We start from the raw sequence: 20,484 nt of genomic DNA on the forward strand, positions 1-20,484 counted from the left end.
CAGCCAGCAACCCTCATCCCTTATGAAAGAATTTTTAAAAATGTTGAATGAGTACAGCTCCTACAAAACTTGAAGCTCAACACTAAGATAAAGCAGCCTGCTTAATCGGCAACCCATCCACCATTTTAAACACACTCCTTCCACCACCGTGCACAGTGGCAACTGTGTGTACCATCTACAAGATGCATTACAGCAACATGCCAAGGCTTCTTTGACAGTACCTTTCAAACCTGTGACTTCTACCATTTGGAAGGTCAAGGACAGTAGATGCATGGGAACACCACCTGCAATTCCCTTCCAAGCCACACTTCAGCCTGATTTGCAGCTATATTGCTGTTCCTTCACTATCGGTGTACCTACGCACAGACTACAGCAGTTCGAGAAGGAGGCTCACAAATAGTTCAGGGACAATCAGGGATGAGCAACAAATGCTGGCTTTGCTAATGACACTCTCATCCCATGAACATCTTTAAAAAATGAAGGTTGGGGGTGTTCATATATTTTTAAACTGAAATAAACAAGATTCGGGAAGGACAATTGCAGTAATTTGTTATTAGCCTGCTCATTACTTTTCCACATTTGGTCCAGATCCCCATTCATTATACGTGCCTTTGCTAACTTTCCCATTTGCTCTTCCAGCAAGGGGAGTTTATCAACATTTAAGGAGTTTGAAACAGTTCTGCTTAGAGATTGTGCGGCTCTTGCATTTATATGAATAATGAACATTTTAATGGCCCTTGCTATCCATGAACTTATTGTGGATGATTTCATCAACATCCTGGCCTTAATGGAAACCTGTCTGAGGGGTGATAACAAACCTCCCTGCCTGGCTAGATCTTCCACCACTTGCCCTTTCAAGACTCATATTGATAGTGTGACATTTATCAACCAATCACACTGAGGTGTGACCCCGAACTCCTCTGGCACTGTCTCCTCCTTTATGCATCACACCTTGTTCCACCCCTTTCACCTGCCTCAAAATTATTGGTCTCTACCACACTTCCAAGTGCAATGAAAATGTTATCACCAAGGTATCTTCACTGCTTTCCCCCTTCAGCTTCTGAACCAAAGGACTTCTCATTTCACTGATCTCAACTCATTTCTCCTCTTGAGTTTACTGCTCTCTTATTCTCCCTAAGTCTCCCTCCATGTAAGCTCCCCAACATATATTTACAGCCATTCCTTTACCATACCGTCTCACAAGGTCTTGCTAGCTCCATCGTAGCAATTACAGGTTAAGACCATCTCTAATCACTTTCTTCTAACACTCACCACCCACATCCCCTTTCCGTGCAACCCACTCCCACCCCCACCTATATCTGTCCCTGGAATAAACTATCTTCCAATTACATACAAAATAGGCCATTCAGAGCCTCAAGCATGTTCCACCATTTAATTAGATTATGGCTGTTCTGTTTGTGTTTTGAATTCCACATTCCCATCTACCCCTGATAACCTTTGATTCCCTTGCCTGACAAGAATCTACCCCTGCCTTAAAAAATATTCAATGACCCCGCTTCACTACCTTCTGAGACAGAGTTCCAAAGCCACACAACCCTCAGAGAAAAAATTTCTCCTCATCTTATGTCACCCCTCGCTCTTCTAAACTCCAGTGGAAACAAGCTCAGTCTGTCTAACCTTTCCTCATAAATCAACCCGCTCATTCCAGGTATCAATCTAGTAAACCTGCTCTGAACCGCCTCCAACGCATTAACATCCTTCTTTAAATGAGACCAAAACTGCGTACAGTATTTGAGACATCGTCTCACCAATGCCCTGTATAACTGAAGCATAACTTATTTTCATGTTCAATTCCTCTCGTAATAAAGGCTAGCATTCCATTAGCCTTCTTACTTATCTGCTGTACCTGAATACTAACTTTTTTGTGACTCGTGCACTAGAACATCTAGATCCCTCTGTACGTCAGAATTCTGTAGCTGTTCTCTGTTTAAGTAATCCTCTGCTTTTTTATTCTTCCTGCCAAAGTTCTCTCATTTCTCATGATACTCCATCTGCCAGATCTTTGTCCATTCACTCAACCTATCTATATCCGTCTACAACCTCCTTATGTCCTCTTTATAACATACTTGCCTACCTATCTTGTGTCATCTGCAAATTTAGCTACCATACCTTCGCTCCCCTCATCTAAGTCATTGATGTAAATTGTAAAAAGTTGAGGCCCCAGCACAGACCCCTGCTGGACTCTACTCGTCACATCATGCCAATTAGAGAAAGACCATTTATGCATTTTCTGTTTTCTGCCAGCCAGCCAATCTTATGTCCATGCTAATATGCTACCCCCTAAATCATAGGCTTTTATTTTCCACAATAACCTTTGATGCGGCACCTTATCAAATGCCTTCTGGAAATTCAAATATAGCACGTCTACAGGCTCCCCTTTATCCACAGCGCAAGTTACTCCTTCAAATAACTCCAATAAATTGGTTAAACACGATTTTCCTTTCACAAAACCACGCTTACTCTTCCCAATTATCTTGAGTTTCTCTAAGTGCCCAGTTATAACCTCCTTAGTGATCAACTCTAACACCTTCCCCATGACAGACGTCAAGCTAGCTGGCCTATTGATCCCTGTTTTCTGCTTCCCTCCTTGAGTAGAGGGTTAAATTTGCTGCTTTCCAGTTTGATGGAACCTTTCCAGAATCTAGGGAATTTTGGAAAATTAGCACCAATGCATCTACTATCTCATTAGCCACCTCTTTTAAGGCCCTAGGATGAAGTCCATCAGGACCCAGAGATTTGTCAGCCTGCAGCTCCATCATTTTGCTCAGTACCACTTCCCTAGTGATTGAAATTTCACCAAGTTCCCCTGTCCCTTCCACCTCTTGATTTACAGCTATTACAGGAATGTTTTTGTATCCTCTATAGTGAAGACAAGCAAAATATATATTTGTTTCATCCATCATTTCCTTATTATCTACTATTAACTCCCCATTGTCACTCTCTAGAGGACCAACACTCACTTTACTTACTCTTTCCTTTTTAAAATACCAGTAAAAACTCTTGCTATCAGTTTACATTTCTGGCTAGCTTCCTCTCATACTCTAATTTCTTTCTCCTGATTAACCTTTTAGTCATTCTCTACCGTTATGTCCTGACCAATCATCTGACCTGCTACTCATTTTTGCATAGTTTTATACTTTTTCCTTAAGTTTGATGCTTTCCTTAACTTCTTTAGTTAACCAATGATGGTGGGTCCTCCCCCTAGAATTTTTCTTTATCGTTGGAATATACTTATTCTGAGTATTCTGAAATATCTCCTTAAATGTCTGCCACTACTTCTCTATTGATCTATCCCCTAGCCTAGTATCTCAGTTCACTTCAGCTCAGCTTTCATGCCCACATAGTTCCTCTTATTTAAGTTTAAAATACTAGTCTTAGATCTACTCTTCCTTTTAAACTGGATGTAAAATTCAATCATGTTGTGGCCACTGCCACCTTAGGGTGCCTTTACCCTGAGGTCTTTAATTAATCTTGTCACATTACACAATACCAATATTATATTAATACTAATATAACCTGCTCTCTGGTTGGTTGCAGAATGTGCTGCTCTAAGAAACTACCTCAAAAGCATTCTATGAACTCCTCATCCAGGCTACTACTGCCAATCTGATTTTTCCAGCTCATATGTAGATTGAAATCACCCATGATTATTGCCGTCCCATTGTCACAAGCACTCAATATTTCTTCTTGTATACTTTTGTCATACATTGTGGTTACTGTTAGGGGGCCTGTAGACCACTCCCACTAGTGACTTCTTTCCCCTACTATTCCTTATCTCCAAACCAATTCTACACCCTGATCTCTTGAACCAAGGTCATCTCTAACCAAAGCACCCATGCCATCCTTGATCAACAGTGCTACCCCTCCACCTTTACTTAGCTTCCTATTCTTCTTGAATGTCATATACCCCTCAATATTCAGGACACAATCCTTGTCATCCTGCAGCCACGTCTCCATAATGGCTATCGGATTATATTAATTTACTTCAATATGTGCTATCAATTAATTTACTTTGTTATGAATGCTACGTGCAGATACAGAGCATTTAGTTTTGTCTTTTTGTTATCTTTGTAACATCTAGTCTTGACTATTGGTATATTCTTGGGGTTTATCCCTCTGTCCCTTCCTGCTATTCTGTGACTCTCATTTCTCATATTACTATTATGCTCCCCTACCTTGAATCTACCCCTTGATTTGCTACTTCTACCCAAGCTTGACCCCCTTTATTTAGTTTAAAGCCTTCTCTGCTTCTCCAGTTATGCAATTCACAAGAACACTCATCCCAGTACATTTCAGGTGTAGATGGTCCCAGTGGGACAGCCCCCACTTTCCCTAATACTGGTGCCAGTGCCCTACAAACCAGAACTCACTTCTCCCACACCAGTATCACTCCAGCATAGTCGCCTGTCTTCTCATGCGCCCTTTACTGATTCAGTTAGAACTGAGCTTTGAAAATCCCAACTGCCTGGCTCTGGCTCTTTTCATTGCAATATTTCTGGAACTACTGATTGCTCAGCCACACCCTCACCACCTTCAATGCCTTAGCCCCCAATAAAATTATTACTCTCCATCACCCTGCAAGTTCGACCATATGACCCTCCTTTCTGTTCCCTTAAGCCCCAAGGGATGCAGACTTGAAAGGGTATGGCAGTTTCTTTTTAGCCATCCAATGTCAGACCTGGCTGGACCACTTAAACACTGGGTTCTGCTTGTCTACTAGAACTGCCCGCCATTCTATAATCATTTGAATGCAAAGATAAGCCCTACCTTTTATATACTGTAAACCATCTGAAACCCCTAACCCCTCCATTTTCATCTCCAATAAATGTGAGGAGCTCATGGACTCTTTTGTTACTAAGATCAAGACCATTGATCCCCTGCCTCTGCCACATCTCTCCCACCCATTAGGCCAAACTTCCTTTAATGCTTCCCTACACCCCACCAACTGCCCTAAATTTGCATATTTCTCTAGTTTCTCTCCTATCTCCTCTCATGCCCTCACTGAGCACATCGTGTCCATGAGACCCACCTTCTGTTCCCTTGATCTTCCCATTAAACTGATCACCCAACTTCCACTCCTGATATTAAATGGTTCTTTTTCTTCAGGTGTTGTCCCCTTCACCTTTAAATCTGCCATCATCACCCCTCTCCTCAGAAAACAAAACAATCCCTGACCCTACTGCCCTCGCAAACTATCGTCTCACCTCCAACCTCCCTTTCATTTCCAAAGTCCTTAAGCATGTTGCCACCTCCAAAATCTGTTCCCATCTATCCTGGAACTCCATGTTTGAATCCCTCCGATCAGCTTTTCTCCCCCGACATATGCCACAGTACCGAAACACAAATGACACACTATGGGACTCTGACAACAGTAAACTTTCCCTCTTCATTCTTCTCAGCCTTTCTGCAGCCTTTGACGCTATTGACCACACCAGCCTCTTCCAATGCCTCTCCACTGTTGTCCAGCTGGGTCGGACTGCTCACACCTGGTTCAATTCTTATCTAATCATAGCCAGAAAAATTTCTTCCTGTTCCAGACCATTATCTCTGGTGCTCTGCAAGGATCTATTCTTGGCCCCCTCCTATTTCTCATCTATATGCTGCTCCCAGTGACATCATCCAAAAACACGTTAGTTTTCACATGTATACTGATGACACCCAGCTCTACCTCACCACCGCCTCTCTTGACATCACTGTTGCTAAATTATCAGATCGCTTATCCAACAGTCCATATCAAATGAGAAGTTTAATCCAATTAAAAATGAATAAGACAAATTATCGTTTCTCGTCCCTAGTTAGCCTCCATCCCTGGCGACGTTTTGAGATCAAGCCAATCTGCTTACAACCCTGGTGTCACGTGACTCCGAGATGAGACTCTGACCTTGAACCATCCCCAAAACTGCTTATTTCCACCTCCAAAACACTGCCCCCCAACCTTGCTCCTATCCCAGTTCATCTGCCACTGTAACCTAGTCATACCTTTGTTACCTCTAGAATTGACTATTCCAATGCACACCTGGCCCATCTCCCTCATTTTACCTTCCGTAAACTTGGTCACCCAAAATTCTGCTGCTCATGTCTTAACTTGCAGTAAGTCCCAGTCACCTCTCTGCTTGTTGATCTATATTAGCTCCCAGTCAGTGCCTTTTGATTTTAAAATTCTCATCCTTCTTTTCAAATCTTTCCATGGCCTTGTCCCTCCCCAATTCTATAATCTGCTCCAGCCCTACACCCTTTGTAATATCTGCACTCTGGTAATTCTGGTATTGTGCACGCATCCCCCAGTTTTAAATCACTCCACCATTGTTTGCTCCTTCTTCAGTTGCCTAGGTCCCAGGCTCTGAATACCCTCCCTACATCTCTCCAAGTTGCTTTCACCTCTTAAATTATTTGTATGAATATTGACTTGCCCCAGTAGGAAGTACGTTTGCCTCTGGTTGGTAGTAGAGTGGAGTACAGAGGGCTTGAAGTATTTTAAACCAGAAGCCCTGTTTGCCATTTTGAATAGGAGATATTTTATGTCCAGGGAAACAGAATTCTGTGTCCTAGCTAACACCTTCCATTATTTCTACCAAAAACAGCTAAATTGATCGTTCATCTTGTCTGAATAGTTTTCTGTGGAACAAAGGGTGAGGGAAAATATTAATTTGAGGTGTACAAAATCATCAGGGCCCTGGCTAAGAATGGATAGAAAGGAGGGCATAAATTTAAATTAATTGATAATTAATCACTGGAGGGAGACAGTGGGGGTAATGGTAACATCACTGAGCTAGTAATCCAGGGGCCCAGTCTAATGGCCTGGGGGACCATGGGCTCAAATCCCCCTACAGCAGCTGGTGGAATTTAAATTCAATTAACAATCTGGAATTATGAAGCTAGTCTCAGTAACTATCATCAACTGTTGTAAAAACTGGTTCACCAATGTCCCTTTAGGGAAGGAAATCTGCCATCCTTACCTGGCCCAGCCTGCATGTGAAGCCGGACCTCAGCAATATGTGGTTGACTCTAACTAATACAAGCCGCTCATTCCAAGGGCAATTAGGGATGGGCAACAAATGCTGGCCTGGCCAGCAATGTCCATAGCCCATGAGAAGATTTGAAGGCAATTTATTTTTCCACCAAGGGTGGTGGGGGCTGAAAGGATGGTGGAACCAGAAACACTCATTGCATTTAGATATGCACAAGACTACAGCTCAAGATCTGGAAAGTGGGATTAGGCTGGAGTCAGCCAACATGGTCACAATGGAAACAGAGTTACCTGGAAAAACTCAGCAGGTCTGGCAGCATCGGCGGAGAAGAAAAGAGTTGACGTTTTGAGTCCTCATGACCCTTCAGCAGAACTGAGTGAAGTTAGGAGAGGGGTCAAATATAAGCTGGTTTAAGGTTGGGGGGTGGGTGGGGGGAGAGAAGTTGTGGGTGGGGGGGGTGGGGTGGTTGTAGGGTGCTTGCTTGTCCCTACAACCCCCCCCACCCCACCCCACCCCACCCCACCCCAACCTCTCTTCCCCCCCCACCTCTTCTCCCCACCCCCCCCACCTCTTCTCCCCACCCCCCCCACCTCTTCTCCCCACCCCCCCCACCTCTTCTCCCCACCCCCCCCCACCTCTCTTCCCCCCACCCCCCCCACCTCTCTTCCCCCCACCCCTCCCTCTTCCCCCCTTCCCCCCCACCTCTTCCCCCCTTCCCCCCCACCTCTCTTCCCCCCACCCCTCCCTCTTCCCCCCTTCCCCCCCAACCTCTCTTCCCCCCTTCCCCCCCAACCTCTCTTCCCCCCTTCCCCCCCAACCTCTCTTCCCCCCTTCCCCCCCAACCTCTCTTCCCCCCTTCCCCCCCAACCTCTCTTCCCCCCTTCCCCCCCAACCTCTCTTCCCCCCTTCCCCCCCACCTCTCTTCCCCCCTTCCCCCCCACCTCTCTTCCCCCCTTCCCCCCACCTCTCTTCCCCCCTTCCCCCCACCTCTCTCCCCCACCCCCAACCTTAAACCAGCTTATATTTCACCCCTCTCCTAACTTCACTCAGTTCTGTTGAAGGGTCATGAGGACTCGAAACATCAAATATTTTCATCTCCGCCGCTGCTGCCAGACCTGCTGAGTTTTTCCCGGTAATTCTGTTTTTGATCTGGATTTCCAGCATCCGCAGTAGTTTTTTGTTTTTATGGTCACAATGGAGCACATTTGTGTGATTTATTCTCTTCAAATCATGTTAAGATTTTGATTGGGTACAGTGGAGGGGGCAAGTAAAGAATATAACTGAGAAGCTAAATCAAATTTACAGTAAAATCCCTATTGTAAAGTGGATCTTAAGAAATAATCAGTGTTATCATGGCTAAGTCATTAGAGAAGGGAATACGGCTAGAGGACTAGTAGGCAGCTACTGTGATTTCATTATTTAAAAAAAGGAATTTTGAAGGGATGCATAATGAAAAACTACTCAAAGCTGTAATGGTAAAACATCTAGAAACCAAAAAATATATAGAGTAGGGATTGCAGAAGGGAATGTCATACTTGATCAACTTAAATACGTTGAAATATAACAAAGAAGATGTCACATGTGGATGTTCAGAAAGGCCTTCGATTGCATATTTATGCCATAGCACATGTGCAATTAAGGTCAGAATATGTGGAGTAAAGAAAGTAGCAGAATAGATAAGCTGGTTATAAAATGGAACACAGTAAGGGAATAATGGTAGTTACTCGAAACTGGCCCTTGCTTTTCTTTGCAGTAATAATTCAGAAAGTATAGTTTCTTCTGCTGAATGACACCTCTTAACTTGGGAAAGAAAAAGACATTTGAATTTAACATCAATTCATGCGATGGCAAGAATATACAATGTTATTGGAAATTATTTTAACATATAGATTCCTAGTGGGGGCTGTGTCTGTGTGTGTCTTAATTGGATTAAAGCCAGCTAGTCTGGGTGTTTTGATGTATAGTAGTTTTGAGATGTTAATGAGATAAACATAAGGAGGGTAGAAGGTAAACTGTAATTTTGCATTTGTTAAAAGAAACCATTCAAGACTGCGGGTGAAATCTTACACCTAGCTAGAAGACACCAAGCAACGTATTTATATTTTTTTCAGTTTATTAATAAAATTGGTGAGATGAAAGGATGCTATTGTTAGAAGAGAGAAAGTTAAAAGCCTAATGCTACAATGGAAGATTTACATTCAAGGAAGGAGATTGTGTGTAAGGGAGAAACATTTTAAGATCCAACAAGTGTGAGAAGCCACCAGCCAGTAATCCCCAAGTCTGTCTGCAAGGAGCCAGAGCTGAAAGAAACTCATTTTGAATGCTACTGTCCAGGGTGTGCTTTGCCAGAGGTCTGTTAAATCTATGAGTTTTACTGTTGTCTTACTGGGGGTGTAATTGAGTCAGATTAATTAGGGGATTTTTGTAGTAGTAATGTATGTATTTACAATCATTGTATTAATAAATGTTTAGTTTTATAAAAAAATCAAGAATCAGTAGTCTTACTACTGAAGTCAAAGCCTGCATCTCAAAACATACAAATTGCAACAAAAAAAGGGTTATGACAGTTGTTTCAAGTTTCCCTCTGGAATTTGAACAACTCAGCCTTTACCATCAGCTGTGTCATAATAGTGGAGAAAGAGTAGATTAAGCTGAACAACTATTGCACAAGCTTTTAAAACTCCATCTCCAATAGTTGCATAGTGAAATTAATGGTTAGCATTTAGTCATACTTTTTCATTGATTTACCTAAACCAAAGACAAATGAGTGAGAAGCAAAGACAAACTAAGTTTGTTGCAATACATTATACGAGAAAGCACTTTTTTCCCCAATTCACCAGATAATAATTTAATACAGATGAAATTTAAATATCAGCTGTTAATCATACATTAAATGGAACATCTCTTGGCAGATACTAATGTAACTCTCTCGTTCTTCTTCAGTCATCAAAGACACTAATTCAGGATTTTGACTAATTTCACTGTAGAGGTGGAGCTTTCCAGCAACCATAACAGTGGGCTTCTCTTGCTCAAACTCATCTTCCTCTTCCTGAGGATCTAATTTTGTGGGTGGTTCTGTATTCTTTGACTCATCCTCCGATTCACTGGTCTCACTGTCTGGTTCGCTACGATTTGCATTTGAAGTGAAGGTTGCTCCGCTTAATATTTTTTTCTCATGAATCATAAGTGTTCTTATGACCTCATAATTTGGAGTCTTGTGGTTCAAATTTGTATTTTGTTGAGACATTTCAGTAGCAGTTTGTTCTAGAATATTTAAAACAGAAAAAAAGTGAATTTTGAACAAATCTAAAATAGACAAAATTTCTCTTCTTGCTAGAAATAAAGCAAAACCAAAAACTTCTGTTTGTCCCAACTAAGCAAACTTAATGCTGAGTGCATTTTGTTAGGGTGAAATATCCCATTTTCTACATCCATCCTCCTTATAGTATCTTTCAGTGTGTGTCATGGAACCATACTTGGATTAGAATGAAGGCTCATCTTGCTTGTGATACTTTCAATCGGCAGATTATTTCAAAAAGTATAATAAAATTGCAGGGCTATTCCAGCCAGCATTTTAATTTAAAACACTAAAATGGGAACATATGCCAAGGTTTAAATTAAGAATTTTTTTTATGGATTCATTCTTGGAATCTGGACATCACCAGTAGCTAAAGGACAACAGTATAAGCATGTTAAGTATTCATATGCTTCTACAGCCCAATAACAAGGCTCTAATGTTTTGAAAAAAAAACCAAGAGTCCAAGTTAACAATGTACACTGCTAACTTATGAATGGCATGTGGGAAGAAGACATTGTACAGAGTAAGGTACCAAGCATGAACAATCACCAGGAATTCTACAGTGCTGTTCAATCATGCTCAGCAGCACTGGCCTGCCAATGTGTTTTATAGTTTGGTGTTAAAATAACATTTCTTACTGATGATTCTATTTGTAAGGCTAATATACACAAAGTGGTGGTTTATGTTTTTCGACAGATAGAATCAAGATTTTCTGCTCATGCATGTGTCAAGTGGAAAGGACAGGAAAGAAAAAAAACAATGGCAGATTGAAATTTCTAGTGATGCACTGTTCCATGTCTCAGACATCTTACTACCCTCATTGGGCCTGGACCTGAAATTGTTGCTCAAGCACAATGATCACAAATCCCATTCCTAATTTGAGATGAGGTCATTTCTGTTGATAGATAGACTGCCAGTGCCTCCAGTGACACTTACTTTGCACATAAGGCAGCATAGGCTGTTTACTGCCAGTATGCCAGCTTCCTTCCCTCTCCAACTGGGGAAAAGAGTTCCATGAAGGCCTTAAGGGAGTACTAAAATTCACAAAACTTCCCAGAAATTCAAGAATGCCCTCTTGGTGTGCAGGGTGGTATGGCTGGCAAGCAGGAAGAGGACTTTCCCTATTTTTTCATTGAACAAGAGCATGCAGAAAAGTAACATGGTGAAAATCATAAGTTCGACCTCAAATTCCAACCACTACTGGGTGATCTACTCTTTCCCTTAGCACTGAAACTGAGCCCACTGTACACAACAGCAATATAATGAAACACTAAATAATGTTATTTAATGCTGGCAGCGACAACTATCCATTGCTATGTTCCACAAATAGCTAAGAATTAACGACCAGGTAATTTAAAAAGTACAGGGCAAGGGAATCTAGAAGAATAGGAAATCTCCCCACTCTCAGAACACTGCTATAGGATCTTTTGCATTCCCCTGCACCATCGAAACAGGCAAACTAGGACTTATTTTCAAAGTCTCATCTAAAAATACAACTCTGAAAGTACTGAAATTGGAGTGTTGGCTTGGATGGATGTACTGGACGGGGAAGTGGCGTTTTGATTAAAAAGGTGCGCTACCAACTAAGCCAAGCTAACAGCTATAGTTACTGGAGAGCAGAGGGCAATTAGTATACATGCAATGGAAAGGAAAATCCCAAGGTATTGTTTTGTTTGAAGATCTGAAATACCAAATGATTTGCGATTGCTAAAAGTAAGACTGGATCTTTTAAGTGATTTCTCAAAGCTTCTGAAGGGAAAGGATTACAGAAAATACATATATACTCACCAGTTGAGTTCTCCGCTATATCCAAACCAGCTCCATCAACTGTACTTGCAGTCATCCAGATGGGCTGCGATTTAACCAGCTTTGCATTTTTCTTAGTTTTGGCATCAGATTCTTGCACATTTATTACAATGTTTTGTTCGTAGATGCCACTGTAAACTGTTTGGTTTGACCATCTTTCTAGATGAGCATTACTTTTAAGACATTGTACATTCTGATTCTGGCTGAGGAAAAAAATGCAATGAGAAAAGCTCTCAATTATTCACGCTTTTTTTTTTAAAAAAAAGAGCTTCAGTACCTGCTATGTATAAAGCCAAGTGAATGAAAGGTCAACTTCTCTTGGTTCTGGAAGGTGGACTACCAACAGCCTAAATTCACTCTCATGACAACCTGCAGTAGATTCAAGCAGCAGTTATCATAAGGACTTGAACCTGCAGCTATTCAACCTAGACAATCTTAGTTGAGGCTACCTCCTGCATTTATAATAATGGCCTTGGATGTACTGGTTGTAATTGGTTAATTGTGCAAAAGTGGGTATTTTCCTTTGGCTGCTTTCAAGTAAAGACACTGAGCAGTCAGCACAAGCTACATCATGAAATGTCATTTCAGACTAGCAGTATTCAAACTTGTAAATTAATTTGCTTTTGTAATATTTAGCTGAACAAGTTCTGGTCTCTACACACTTATGCATCATATGCTGCAGACTAGGACCATGAACATTCAATTTATTCAGATAGACTGGGAAATTAATAAACTGACATTCCAAATGTATTACTACTCAGGTGCCAGGCGAACACACAACTTCAAGTACCCTTTAGCAAAGAAAATAAAATCTGCTGCTGAAGAGAGTGTTTATAATGGCAGACAGTGCAATACCAAACAGAATTGGATTGATGAGACACACTTTACCTTAGTGCAAGTTCTGGAATCTCAGTTGGTTGGGGTTCCAGAAGCTCATGTGGAAGAGCAATATCTTCAGTTTCATGTAAAAGTGCATAAATTGGTTCAATCTGTTCGTTAAACGTTGCCAGAAGGGTTCGAGCATCTCGTTTAGGTATTGCAGAGGCATCTTCTTCTACCTCAGTATGGCAGTATGTGCAGTTAAAATTGCCTATAGGTTTTACAGGAACAGCAGACAAGGATGACTACAGAGAGAAAAAAAATCATGCAGCATAGGAGGCCATTTGGCCCATCATGTTTGTGTTTTGACAGAGCTATCCCATTACTCCTACTCTCCACAGGCCTGCAATTGAGTACATATTCATGGAAGAGGCACAAGCTTTAATATATGGCAATGCTAATTTAGTACACACACACGTGAACTATCATTGATCGGAAATTGCTAGGAGCCCATGTTTTTTCGCTATTGCTTCAACCAAAAGCTAAACGGGTGGAAAAAGTATCGAGAGACATATTCAGCATCGGCCATCACCCATGGAGGAAAATGCAACAGTGGCTGCCCCAGTACTGCCCAAAAACTGAAGGTAAAGGAAAGTAAAATATTGCCCTTTCACTTGGGATTTGTTACCTCCATGTCGGTTTTGACCTAGCTTCAATTCTAAGGTACTAAGACATTATCCGATTGCAAAGGTAGCGAGTGCTCAACCAAGACTCGACTAAATACAAAGCAACTATTCCATCAGGATCGCCCAAGATTCCCCCCAGTAGTCGGCATTTCCACACCGACCTGTCCCCGCTGAAGTTATTATTGTAATGACCAGAGTCACTTAGGCTGCTGCCCGCTGAACACAGACAATGCAGCAAAGGAAGAACAGGACCTGGGCGGTGCAGTGGTGGAATAGCCAAACGGGGCCACTGCCTCCCGCTGCCAATTTAGGCTGGAACGAGTGGGAAGGAGAATGGTGACGTCCTTGCTCTTTAGCTAAAGGTTCATAAAGCTAATTGTTGTAGAAGTTTGTCAAGCAAAAGCTTTGAATTAAATTGTTATTGTGCCACGAAAGAGGGCAACGTCAGGTCAGTTTATGTGGAATGTTTGTACGAGTTATTTTACAATTGCAACTTCAGCTTGTTTATTTTTGTAGCAATTGTCCTGTCCTGTGGAGGGTCTCCCTCCTCGTCAGGCTGCTCTGGGGAGAGGGACGGACATGGATATATGTCTGAGACCTTTCATTCAAAGACGTAGGGTTTGACCTAATCAAACCACAGCTGGTAGCACATTTTTTTGGTCAACTGCAGAAACTAAAACACCTTTTTCCCGAGCTCAGGACAAGTGTGCTATAAACCCCTTGTGAGCAGATTGAAGCTATTACTGCCACCCTCTACCCCATCACAACTTCTGGTAGACATTTCATGTAGGCAATTTCCTCAGAATCAAAGTTCAGTGAAATGCTGCTGGGGCCATTTTAGTATCAATGCTCCAGTGAACGTGCTACTGCACAAAAATTCGAGAATCCCTGCATTTTCAAAAATAATCAAATTATTGAAAAGTTGGCAATTAGCCCAAAAGAAGTTTCTGCATTATAATTCAAACAATCCTTTTGTGTGGAGCAATCAACATAATTCCAGTCAATTTTACAGGAAGATTATTAGCGGATGATTTCAAACACATCGTATTTCCCTCCTGAAGCAAGGCATGAATGAAATAAATTAAAAGCAAAAAAACTGCGGATGCTGGAAATCCAAAACAAAAATAAAAATACCTGGAAAAACTCAGCAGGTCTGACAGCATCTGCGGAGAGGAACACAGTTAACGTTTCGAGTCCGTATGACTCAACAGAACTAAGGAAAAATAGAAGAGAGGTGAAATATAAGCTGGTTTAAGGGGGGTGGGGGGGTGGGGGTGGTGGGACAGGTAGAGCTGGATAGAGGGCCAGTGATAGGTGGAGATTGCCAAAAGATGTCATAGACAAAAGGGCAAAGAGGTGTTGACGGTGGTGATATTATCTAAGGAATGTGCTAATAGGTGACATTAAGGGTAGAGAGCAGGACGAGCAAGGTACAGATAGCCCTAGTGGGGGTGGGGTGGGGGGAAGGGATCGAAATAGGCTAAAAGGTAGAGATAAAACAATGCATGGAAATACATTTAAAAATAATGGTAATAGGTGGGAAAAGAAAAATATATATAAATTATTGGAAAAAAGGGGGATCAGTAAGGGGGTGGGGATGGAGGAGAGAGCTCCAATGTTGAACTCAATATTCAGTCCAAAAGGTTGTAAAGTGCCTAGTCAGAAGATGAGGTGATGTTCCTCCAGTTTGCGTTGAACTTCAATGGAACATTGCAGCAGGCAAAGGACAGACATGTGGGCATGAGAGCAGGGTGGTGTGTTGAAATGGCAAGCGACAGGGAGGTCTGGGTCATGCTTGCGGACAGACCGAAGGTGTTCCGCAAAGCAGTCACCCAGTCTGCGTTTGGTCTCTCCAATGTAGAGGAAACCGTATTGGGTGCAGCGAATGCAGTAGACTAAATTGAGGGAAGTGCAAGTGAAATGCTGCTTCACTTGAAAGGAGTGTTTGGGCCCTTGGACGGTGAGGAGAGGGGAAGTAAAGGGGCAGGTGTTGCACCTTCTGCGGATGCATGGGAAGGTGCCGTGGGAGTGGGTTGAGGTGTAAGGGGTGATGGAGGAGTGGACCAGGGTGTCTCGGAGGGAACGATCCCTGCGGAATGCCGCCAGGGGGTGAAGAGAAGATGTGTTTGGTGGTGTCATCGTGCTGGAGTTGGCGGAAATGACGGAGGATGATCCTTTGAATGCGGAGGCTGGTGGGGTGATAAGTGAGGACAAGGGGGACCCTATCATGGTTCTGGGAGGGAGAGGAAGGTGTCAGGGCGGATGTGCGGGAGATGGGCCGGACACATTTGAGGGCCCTGTCAACCACAGTGGGTGGAAAACCTTGGTTAAGGAAGAAGGAAGACTTGTCAGAGGAATGGTTTTTGAAGGTAGCATCATCAGAACAGATGCGACGGAGGTGAAGGAACTGAGAGAATGGGATGGTGTCCTTACAGGAAGTGGGGTGTGAGGAGCTGTATTCGAGGTAGCTGTGGGAGTCGGTAGGCTTGTAATGAATATTGGTGGACAGTCTATCACCAGAAACTGAGACAGAGAGGTCAAGGAAGGGAAGGGAAGTGTCAGAGATGGACCATGTGAAAATGATGGAGGGGTGGAAAAAGCAAAATTAATAAATTTTTCCAGGTCCAGACGAGAGCATGAAGCAGCACCGAAGCAATCATCGATGTACCGGAGAAAGAGTTGTGGGAGGGGGCCTGAGTAGGACTGGAACAAGGAATGTTCCACATGCCCCATAAAGAGACAGGCATAACTGGGGTCCATACGGGTACCCATAGCCACACCTTTTATTTGGAGGAAGTGAGAGGAGTTTAAGGAGAAATTGTTCAGTGAGAGAACAAGTTCAGCCAGATGGAGGAGAGTAGTGGTGGATGGGGATTGTTCGGGCCTCTGTTCGAGGAAGAAGCGGAGAGCCCTCAGACCATCCCGGTGGGGGTTGGAGGTGTAGAGGGATTGGATGTCCATGGTGAAGAGGAGGCGGTTGGGGCCAGGGAACTGGAAATTGTTGATATGATGTAGGGTGTCAGAAGAATCACGGATGTAGGTGGGAAGGGACTGGACAAGGGGAGAGAGAATGGAGTCAAGATAGCAAGAAATGAGTTCCGTGGGGCAGGAACAGGCTGACATGATCGGTCTGCCAGGACAGACCTGTTTGTGGATTTTGGGTAGGAGGTAGAAGCGGGCCGTCCGAGGTTGGAAGACTATGAGGTTGGAAGCTTTGGAGGGAAGATCTCCAGAGGAGATGAGGTCAGTAACAGTCCTGGAAACAATGGCTTGATGTTCAGTGGTGGGGTCATGGTCCAGGGAGAGGTAGGAGGAAGTGTCTGCGAGTTGACGCTGAGCCTCTGCGAGGTAGAGGTCAGTGTGCCAGACAACAACAGCACCACCCTTATCAGCGGGTTTGATGACAATGTCAGGGTTGAACCTGAGAGAACGGAGTGCAGCAAGTTCAGAGAGAGACAGGTTAGAGTGGGAGAGAGGAGCAGAGAAATTGAGACGACTAATGTCACGCCGACAGTTCTCAGTGAAAAGATCAAGAGAAGGTAAGAATCCAGAGGGAGGGGTCCAGATGGAGGGAGAATATTGGAGATAAATTAATTGGGCTCTCGTGAATGCAATAAAATGCATGGTTTACCTGTGCAAGGGTCAAACAAATGATTGACTTCCAAATCGGTGAATGTGCTGAAACAGAGCGGACATTTAAATGATGATCTGGTGGTTGAATTTCTCTCATCTGTTTCGATCTTTCTGCGCATAATGTCCAGTTTGTATTTGACTACATCCACTAACAGCTTATAGTTGATATGATAATAATTATGTCTGGAACTCTTCCCCTCAGAATTTGTTTCAACTCTTATTCGACTCTTCAGAAACTTGTCAGATTTCAGTGTGTTGAGAACAGATCGGAGCTGCTTCTTCTCAAACTTCAGTAGTTGTTGCAAATCATCCTCCTTCACACAAGGATAGCGAATGAGAATATCAAGAGTGAGGGAATATTCCACCCCATAGAATCCACGCACTACGTATTTTGCCAAACGCTTTAAGGCTGCGGGGACTTCGTTAATGACATTTTGGTCTCCCATGGTACCTTTCAATCAAAAATGACTTAATTTAAATCGTTTAGCTGAAAGGGATTAAGCAGATGAAACTAAACCAAAATTATTCTCTTATATCATGCGACCATTAATAGGGAACAATGATTATTCATTCAACATTTTGAGCTTTATCATGGAAGTGAAAAATTTAGTCATAACCTTATTTTAGGGTGGCAGCAGTTACATTTACACAACCAGATGGGTTCTTACCAATTGTAACCTAGAGGAGCACCATGCCAATCCCAACAAACTCATTCAATCATTTTACACACATACTGCAGATGGTGTCAGGCATAGCATGTAACATTTCCCCAGCTCTGTATTATAGTCAAAATAAAATTGTTTAAAACCTGTTCCTCATATTTCCAAACCAATGGCAATAAAGTATTTGGTGGGGTGCTATTGGAAGCATTACAAAGCAGTCTTGCTATTTAAGATTTTTTTAAAAAGTGATTGTCTTGAATATCCAAGGCCTGAATAAGATATCCAGTTCCTTTAAAAGTTCATGATCAGTTGGTAATTTAACACTAAAATATCTACTCAAAACAGGGACAACTCAAATTCTCAAGTGTTGTTATCGTTTTCCCAGAGGAGAGTTATGGGAGTGTCTGAATCTTTTGAAGCCCGATTCCTTTTAGTTTAAAAGCAGGCAGGCAATCTATCATATGTGGGGCCTAGTTTTGATCTAGCCACATAATCAGTGACATCAAATACTGCAGTGTTGTCAGAAACACAGGATATTCCCAATTTGAATTCAACAGTTGCACAGGAGTGAAGTCAAACTGGGCAACTTGTCCAATAGGAATGGATAATAAATGCTGGCCTTGCCAGCACCAAATCCTATGAATGAAGAGAAGAAATTAAAAATTCTCCTGCAACTGTGTGGATAGTTTAAAGGAGCTGCTCAAAAGAGCAAAAGGTATGTGATTGGGAAAGCTGCCTGTGCTCTCAGATGAGGAAATGTACATATACAGTGGACCCAGAGTACCAAGCAGGTCAAGAATTGTGCACAGGACACAATCTACAATTCAGCACAAGGCTAAGAAAATTAAAAAGCAAGGAACCCAAAAATTCCTTCTGAAATATCAACTTAGCTTTTGAAATAATTATGTTCAATTGGTAAAGCACGAATTATAACATAAGAGCAGGAGTAGGCCATTTGGTCTTTTGAGCCAGCTCCACCATTCAGTAAGATCATGGCTGATCTGGTTGTGGTCTCAGCTCCACTTTCCCCGTCTGCCCCCTATAAACCTCGATTCCCTTGCCTAACAACAATCTAACTCAGCCTTGAATAAATTCAAAGACCCAGCCTCCACTGCTTTCTGGGGAAAAAAATTCTACACACCAACCACCCATTGGGAGAAAAAATTTCTCCTCATTTCTGCCTTAATAGGGAGACTTCATTTTAAACTAATTTCACCCACAAGGAAACATCATCTGGGTATCCACCCTATCGAGTCCCCTCATTCTTCTAAATGCCAATGGGTATAGGCCTAATCTGTTCAACCTTGACAATCCCTTCATCCCAGGAATGATTCCAGTGAACCTCCTCTGAACTACTTCGAAAGCAATTATATTTAAATAAGGAGACCAAAATCATACACAGTCCAGATGTGGTCTCACCAAGGCCCTGTACAGCTGTAGTAAAACTTCCCTGCTTTTATATTCCACTCTTTTCGCAATAAATGCCAACATTCCATTTGCCTTCCTAACCACTCACCGTATCTGCATACTAACTTGTGATTCATGTACCAGGACACCCAGATCCCTCTGTACCAAACAAAAAACTACTGCGGATGCTGGAAATCCAAAACAAAAACAGAATTACCTGGAAAAACTCAGCAGGTCTGGCAGCATCGGTGGAGAAGAAGAGTTGACGTTTCGAGTCCACATGACCCTTCAACAGAACTCAGTTCTGTTGAAGGGTCATGTGGACTCGAAACGTCAACTCTTTTCTTCTCCACCGATGCTGCCAGACCTGCTGAGTTTTTCCAGGTAATTCTGTTTTTGTTTTCCCTCTGTACCAAGTTCTACAATCTTTCTCTATTTAAATAGGTTACTGCTTTTCTATTATTTCTGCCAAAGTGAAGGAATTTACCTACATTATACTCTATCTACCAAATTTTTGTCCAGTCACTTAACTTATCTGTATCCCTTTGCAGACTCGCTACCTCCTTTTGATAACTTACTTTCCTACTTGATGTCATCAGCAAATTTAGCTACCATACATCGGTCCATTCTTCCAAGTCATTGATAAAGATCTTCAGTAGTTGAGGACCCAGTGCTGATCCCTGTAGCATTCCTCTAGTTACAGCTTGCCAATCCAACAAAGACACATTTATCCCTACTCTCTGCTTCCTGTTAGCTAACAATCCTTTATCTATGCTAATATGTTACCCACTACACCATGTGCTCTTATCTTGTGTAGGAACCTTTGATGTGGTGCCTTGACACGATAATCTGTACAAACTTTATAATAGTTCACCTGGAGAGCGGAGTTGTTGGAGAGTTTAAACACTTGGAACTTCTCCTTCATAGGTAGTATGGAGTGTTTGGTAAATGTGATGGTCTGAGGAGAGCAGCAGCCTTTATGTTGCTTGAGTCTCAAGTATTTTTGTCCTCCCAGGGTTCAAATTCTTTCCTCAAAAATAGTAATCTCAAGTGACTTATACTCTCAAAACAAAGGATTGGAGCATTATCAAGCCACATTTTCTCTTCCATCCAGTTTTATGGTTGGAAAAAGTAGTAACCATAAGTAGTAGGATACTAGAAACATTTTCATACCAGGATACAAG

General features: G+C 42.4%; 1 pseudogene across 1 annotated transcript; it reads right to left on the reverse strand.

Annotated features, from left to right (window-relative positions):
* Positions 1-9,851: 9,851 nt before the first annotated feature.
* On the reverse strand, positions 9,852-17,677 carry LOC144689480 (general transcription factor IIE subunit 1-like; annotated as a pseudogene). The gene is made up of 4 exons (XR_013578654.1): positions 17,230-17,677; positions 12,975-13,183; positions 12,076-12,292; positions 9,852-10,253 (listed from the first exon to the last, which is right to left on the reverse strand). The product of XR_013578654.1 is annotated as a general transcription factor IIE subunit 1-like (transcript).
* Between the last annotated feature and the right edge of the window lie 2,807 nt (positions 17,678-20,484).

This window comes from Cetorhinus maximus, chromosome 1, assembly GCF_964194155.1.
Source record: "Cetorhinus maximus chromosome 1, sCetMax3.hap1.1, whole genome shotgun sequence".
Lineage (NCBI taxonomy): Eukaryota > Metazoa > Chordata > Chondrichthyes > Lamniformes > Cetorhinidae > Cetorhinus > Cetorhinus maximus.